We start from the raw sequence: 6658 nt of genomic DNA, 5'->3' as shown, positions 1-6658 counted from the left end.
GGGTTTTTTGTTTTTCCATATGAAGTTGATTATTGTCTTCTCCAGATCTGTGAAGAATTTTGATGGGATTTTGATGGGGATTGCATTGAATCTGGAGGCATTATTTTATTATTTAAATTATTATTTATTTTTTATGTGAATAAGTATTATGTCTACATGTGTATCAGTGTATCATGGGTGCCTGTGTCTGCAAAGCCAGAAAAAGGCTTCAGATTCTTCAGAACTGTAGCTACAGATGGTGGTGAGCTGTCATGTGGGTGCTAGAAATGAAACCTGAGTTCCATTCAGGTTTCAGATTTCTTTGGATTTAGGTGTGCTCAATTTGAGATTGTGCCAAAAAAAAAAAAAAGTTCCACTCTGAAGACCAAAATTTAAAAGATTAAGGTTGTACAATCCTCTGACAGGGATAGAAATGAACACTCTGCTGGTATCTCTAGCCATTTAGGATAGCAACAATAATAATGAAACAGAGTTATTCTATACTGAGATTCAAAGAAGGAAAGAAAAGAACATAAATAAGACAGGTAAGAAAATTCTCAGCAACTATATTTCTGTATGTACAGAACACATACATCACTCTATATGAAAATCTCTTATTTGTGAAGGGGCAGTGGTAGAGGATGGCTCCTGCTGAGACAGTCTGTACAAGAACGATCTATGCAGTGTGGTTTCAAAGCTTGTAAACAAACACAGAACCACATTAGTGGGCAAGAAAGTAGGGTGAATCCTTAGCTTCTGAGGACCTGTGTAACGCATGATACTCACTGCTAGAAGGTCACAAGTCTTCTCTGCGAAGAGCCTGTTGGCTGTTTTGAGCAAGTACTGTGTGCCAGTCTTGTTCACTTCGGTGAGAAGTGACTGGAAGCCCTGGTGGACATCTCCACCTCCATTGCCACTGCATTTATCCAAAGACAGTGCCTGAAATCAACAGATTAAAACACGGCTTCAGCAGGCCCAGCTACAGGGAATGAGTCAACACTAAACCCATCCTCAAAACCTTATAGATCCTTCCTGCCACTCAAAGAACCACACAATTGAAGATGAAAGTACCTGGACTCTTCCCTCTCTAGGGTCCTCCCTTGTACCCTGTCAGCCCTGGTCTGAGCAGAAACAGCCCTTCACAAGCCCAGCTCTTCCTGTCCACTAACTGTGCTCTGGCTTCAAGCACGGCTACCAGCCAGACCTGCTAAGTGTATTCAGTTCTGACCTCAGATCACGCTGTGTCCTGCCTGCTCCAGAGTCTGGACTGGACCCAGCACTGTCTGCCCAACAGAATGTAGGAGAGGGACCCTGTTCCAGGCTGGGGCTTTAAAAGGCCTGGCAGCTGCCACATTTATAATCTTATTTCCAGGCACCATGGTGGAAGGAAATCCAAGCCATCCTGCAGGAGGCCACCTGTAACGTCCTGGAGTAACTGTACCACATACAGCAGCTTGAAAGAGAAGCAAGACCCCAGCCAACAGTGAGCACCTGGGTACCAGACCTTAGATACAATTCCATAAACCTTTGAAGCCTCTGAAAGTGCTGTGCAAATGACTTCAGCTGCTCCCCTAGGAAACAGGTAAACTGCCTACAGTGGCTGTAATAGCTTGGAATTAAAAGACAAAAAGAGTGTAAACTGAAAGCAAGTCTCTATGCCTTAACTCTCTTCAGGTTGAGAAAACAACAAACACAGTATGCCTTGTAAAAACAAAAAGGTGCTGCAAAGAATTAATCCAGAATACAAAGCCACAGCCCAAGGTAGTCTCCTCCTCTAATGCCAGGACAGCCTGTCTCTGCAGTTCAGAAACCTCTGCAGCTAAAGCACTCAGTCCAAGAAGAGCCCTAATGGACATGTCCCTGGCCTTCCAGTCAAGGCTGCCCCATTCGAGAATTCCTTACCTGTGAAAATGCTAAGGTTCATTAGGGCCAGAGAGAAGACAGTGGGTATCACAGAGGACTCTGGTACCACCCTTTGGTGTTTTTACTTAAGCTAACCCTCACTTACATACTGTGAGCACCGAGGAGTTAGTGAATGAGCCCTAACAGGTATAGGGTGCATCCTTCCTCTCTAGTCTCCAACCATAGCCCTAGCCCAATTCATTCCATTTGCTCCTCAAGATGGATTTTTCTTGAGACTGAGAATGTGTAGGACCAACTCAACAGACAGTTCATGGTATTCAGCTGCTGTGAAATGCTGCTGCTTACCTGAGCCATCTGGTTTGCGGTGTTTCCCTTTGCCCCCATGAAGACCATGGCCAGGGATGAGGAGATGCTCATGGGTGAGAAAAACACATTTTTAGAGCTGTCTTCACCCAGGATTTTCAAAAGGTTTAAGGCAAAGGTGCCATTTGCTTCCCGAAGAGGATCCATGATAGCGAGCCTGGAACAAGGAATTAAAATCAGTATCACATAAATACAGGCTGATGTGTAGGCTGCTTCTTCACTCTCACTCACACAGTGATGCTGGGGCTCCGTGAACAAAGGGGAAATACCCCACCTGGAAAGTAAAGGGACTTGCAAGAAGTGATACCACCCGGCTGGGCTAACTCGGGTCAGTGCTGGACCCACCAGCCAGGATGTCCACAAGTGCAGCAGTGCAGCCTGGGAGCAGGCAGCTCTAGAAGCAGGGCCTGATAGCTCTGACATCATCGTACACAGTTGCCAAATTCCTTTTCCCCAGTTAGACAGTACAACATTCTATGATTTCCCATCAGCTCCCCTGATGCTGGGAACTCAGAACATGGGAAAGGAAAGTAACAGGCTGCAGAAAAGAGAAGGTGGCCAGTTTTAGTGATGAGAACAGAATAACTTGCGCAGCTTTACAGCTACAGCTGTAGTCAGCTGATCAAAGAACCCAAAGACACCCCGGTTCCAAACCCTGCAACCTGGGAAAGTGTCTTCATCCTGGAGGAGACTTTGCAGTAAGGATTATGGATCTTAAAATGAAATACCTTATTTAATAATTAAATAATAATTTAATAATAGAAATAATTCAAATAGTGACTAAATGTAATCACATGCTGCCTTATAAAAGAGGGGTGTTAATTGGAAGACAGGCAAGAAAAAATTAATTCAGAGAAATGGGTTCTCTAGATCAAAGGACTGTGGCCAGGCACGATACCTGCAATCACAGTTCTGGGGAAGCTATAGAAAATGCTCTCTATTTCAAGACTGGCTGGGATGCAAATGGAGGGGAAGAGGGGGTTGAGGGAGGAAATCAGGACAAGTGATTTTAATTGAGAATAGTAAAGGAACACAAAGCGGTCCTGACAGCGTAACAAGAGGAAGGGAGGAAAAAACCAAACTCACATGCCAATTTCATCTGGTACAGAAACTCTGTCAAAACTTTGCTCATGTCCTTCCTCCTAGCCCGACAGACATCAAATCTCTCAACGATTTGCCTGAAATGAGATTAATGGAAAATAATTCAAAGATCTGGAATGGTTTCTCGTAAGTATTTATGTTTTCAGGCCTCGCTCTACTGAGGATTTGTCAGGACTTCCCAGCACAAGTGGGGCCTCGCCACTGGGAGACCCAGGCACACTGGAAAGGAAAGAGGGGTCTGAGCACCCAGCCTTTGGCCTCTCTCCGAACACCGCCCACACTCACACCCCAGATCCCAAGACCTGCCACAGTGAGTCAACATCCCGCGTCTCCGAAGTCTCCAGGATCACTCGTGACAAAAAACATGAGTGGTCACCTGTAGCCTGGGACCCTGGCACATCAGCCGGGCCGGCTCCGAGTTGCCCCCATCCTGTGCCAGCCTCCTCTAAGGACTCTGGAGGATCTGGGAGGGCGGCCACAGCACCAACTGGCAAGAAATGGAAGGCTACTAACCAATCTGCATCACCAGCCACCTAAGCCGCTGAGCACAACAGGGAACCCAAGCTGGGACCTTGCCACAGGCTACACCCGCTAACGTCCCCAGACCTCAAATCCTCGGTGTCCCAGGTCCCCAGAGCCCCGTGCCAGGGCTAGCCCACATCTAGCCCACAGAAGAGCATACCCGGGACTCTGTTTCCTGGTAAGAAGCTTGCAGAGAAGAGATAAGGAGGCTCTGGCTGCTCGACTTGCCTCAAATACCTGAGGGGATGGGGAAGCAGGCGGAGGCTGGAGGCTGGGCCACAGCCCTTAGCCAAGAGAAGGGCCAGGGAAGCTACTGACGCCCAACAACCTAGCCCATCCTCTGGCTCCAGGCCAGCTGCCACCGATCTTTCTGGTACTTTCCTGAGGCTTTGGCTAACTCTTGACCATAGGAATGCAGTAATGTTATTAAACTCAGGCTGGAGTCTCTGGGTGGTTTTCTACAGCCTGTTTACTGTGCCCTTTAGACCGTTTGTCAGCCTTAGTGACACCAGAAGTATACCAGCATTTGGGGGATGGACATAAATGTGACAGAGCAGGACAGACTTTTTTTTTTTTTTTCGAGACAGGGTTTCTCTGTGGTTTTGGAGCCTGTCCTGGAACTAGCTCTTGTAGACCAGGCTGGCCTCGAACTCACAGACACAGAGATCCACCTGCCTCTGCCTCCCGAGTGCTGGGATTAAAGGCATGTGCCACCACTGCCCGGCTTCAGGACAGACGTTTAAAGTGAGGGGGAAAGACTTTACTGGGGTGAAGGCAGAGCACCTGTCCCGCAGGCACAGAAACAGAGAAGCGGTCAGTGCACATGTCCAAGGACTCCACTACTCCATTCTGGAAAAGTCAGTCTTGCAAGCGCTGATATTTCGCATAGATGAAAATGAAAACCCTGTCTGCCATCTTGTGTTCCTTCTAGGAAGCAGGCTGAGCTTGTGGGGAGAATGCTGGTCGAGTTTTAAACCTTAAAGGAAAGGTCAGCTCTAAAACATTAGATTCTTTGCTGTCTCCTTTGCCCTTACCCTAAACCCAGGGTTCCCACCAATGACCATGTTCACATTTACAGTGGCTATTTCTGTGTGTACTGTCCTAATTTATAGAATGTTAACCAGTGACCTTGGCCCCTCTGCTTAGAATATGTTGGTAGAAAACTAGGAGGCAAAAAAAAAAAAAAACAAAAAAACCAAAAAACGGGAGGCCACCCCAGCTGTAAAGTTTTATCTTTGAAGTACTGAAGAAGCAAAGGAATTCTCAAAACATCTTACTATCCCTCCTCGCCCATCCGTCATTTATTCCACTCTCGTTTTAAGAGGGTTTTTCTTTTGCTTGTTTTTAAGACTTTTAGATAATTGTGTGTGTATACTGTGTCAAATATGGGTTCGTATACATGGTTCTCAGTGCCTTCAGAGGGAAGAAGACAGTGTAATGACCCCTGGAACTAGAGTTGTGAACTGGGAACTGGACTGTCATCCTCTGGAAGAGCAGTACCTGCTCTTAGCTCTTAGACATCTTTCCAGCCCCTCCAATCCAAGATTTTATTCCATTTTATCCTTACAGCATTTTTATGCAAAATACTGTGTGTATATAGGATGAATGTGGATATATTAAAATTCTACGTAGAACTGTAATTTTCCCTTTCCTAAAAAGACTAATATTCCTAATATTCTGTGATCAATAATTCAGGATCGTGTGTGTGTGTGTGTGTGTGTGTGTGTGTGTGTATGTACTGGGTATATTTGTATGTCTGTGTGTGTATGTAGGCCCATATTTTATACAAGATATTTGCAGCCAGGTTCTGGCTGTGCTTAGTTTCCAAGGGCAGCTGCAATCCTGCCAGACCACTGGTAGCCACCAAAAAAAGGCTCAGGATGTATTTCTCCTTCTCTTTTGTTAATATGTAGAAGGCCTGGGGAGAGGTGTGGATTCCAAGCTGGTGACTGAGTTGCAGGTGTGATGGTCCTCCTGAGTCCCCAGAAAGAGAATATTAATGAGGTTCCACCTTGGTTTACCTGGGAAAATAAAAGATGTTTGAATAATAAAGGCGGGTAGATCATCAAGAATGAATGAAGCCTGAGATGCCCTTCCGATATTGCTGTGTGAACTGTGTCTCATTATTTCCCGTGCCTCCATACCTGTCAAGTTAGGGAAAATATTCTTTACGTTGGGGCTTCAGACCCTGACACCTCCATATGAAAGATCTTGCTTATTCTTTTCCCCAGCTATACAGTACTCCTTTGTGTGCATGTGACTGATTCCTATGATTTTAGGTTTTTAACTATGCTACATGTAGTGGGGGCAGAAGTACATGCACCTGGAGACAGCAGAAGCCTTTGGTTACCCTCTCGGCCTCATTACCATGACCATGGTTCTGGCTGTCTGTTCACTTCACTGTCAAGTCTGTGGGTGTTGAATTAAGAGTGGCAGGGCTGCGTCCCCGGCACCCGGCCGCCCACATGGCTAGCTTTATACCCGAAATAATTACACGGAAACTTTATTCTTTTAAACACCGCTTGGCCCATTACATCTAGCCTTTTCTCTGCTAACTCTCACACCTGGACTAGCCCATTTCTAATATCCATGTAGCTCATGAGCTGGCTTACCAGGAAAGATCTTAACCGGCGTCTGTCTGGAGTGGGACAATCATGGCAACTCACTGATTCTGCTTCTTTCTCCTAGCATTCTGTTCTGTTTACTCCACCAACCTAAGGGTTGGCCTATCAAGGGACCTAGGCAGTTTCTTTATTAATAAGAAATCACTCCCACATCATTTCCCCTTTTTCTGTTTAAACAAAAAAGAAAGGCTTTAACTTTAACATAG

At 45.9% G+C, this 6658-nt stretch overlaps 1 protein-coding gene and 1 pseudogene across 1 annotated transcript in view; one reads left to right on the top strand and one right to left on the bottom strand.

The window, feature by feature from the left end:
- LOC101985535 overlaps positions 1-3735 on the bottom strand; it is an 11184-nt pseudogene extending 7449 nt beyond the window's left edge.
- LOC101998143 (serpin B6) overlaps positions 1-6658 on the top strand; it is a 103682-nt gene that overhangs the window by 41637 nt on the left and 55387 nt on the right. The window lies entirely within an intron of this gene.

The sequence above is a fragment of the Microtus ochrogaster genome, chromosome 16, assembly GCF_000317375.1.
Source record: "Microtus ochrogaster isolate Prairie Vole_2 chromosome 16, MicOch1.0, whole genome shotgun sequence".
NCBI lineage: Eukaryota > Metazoa > Chordata > Mammalia > Rodentia > Cricetidae > Microtus > Microtus ochrogaster.
This window is presented reverse-complemented; position numbering and strand designations above follow the sequence as displayed.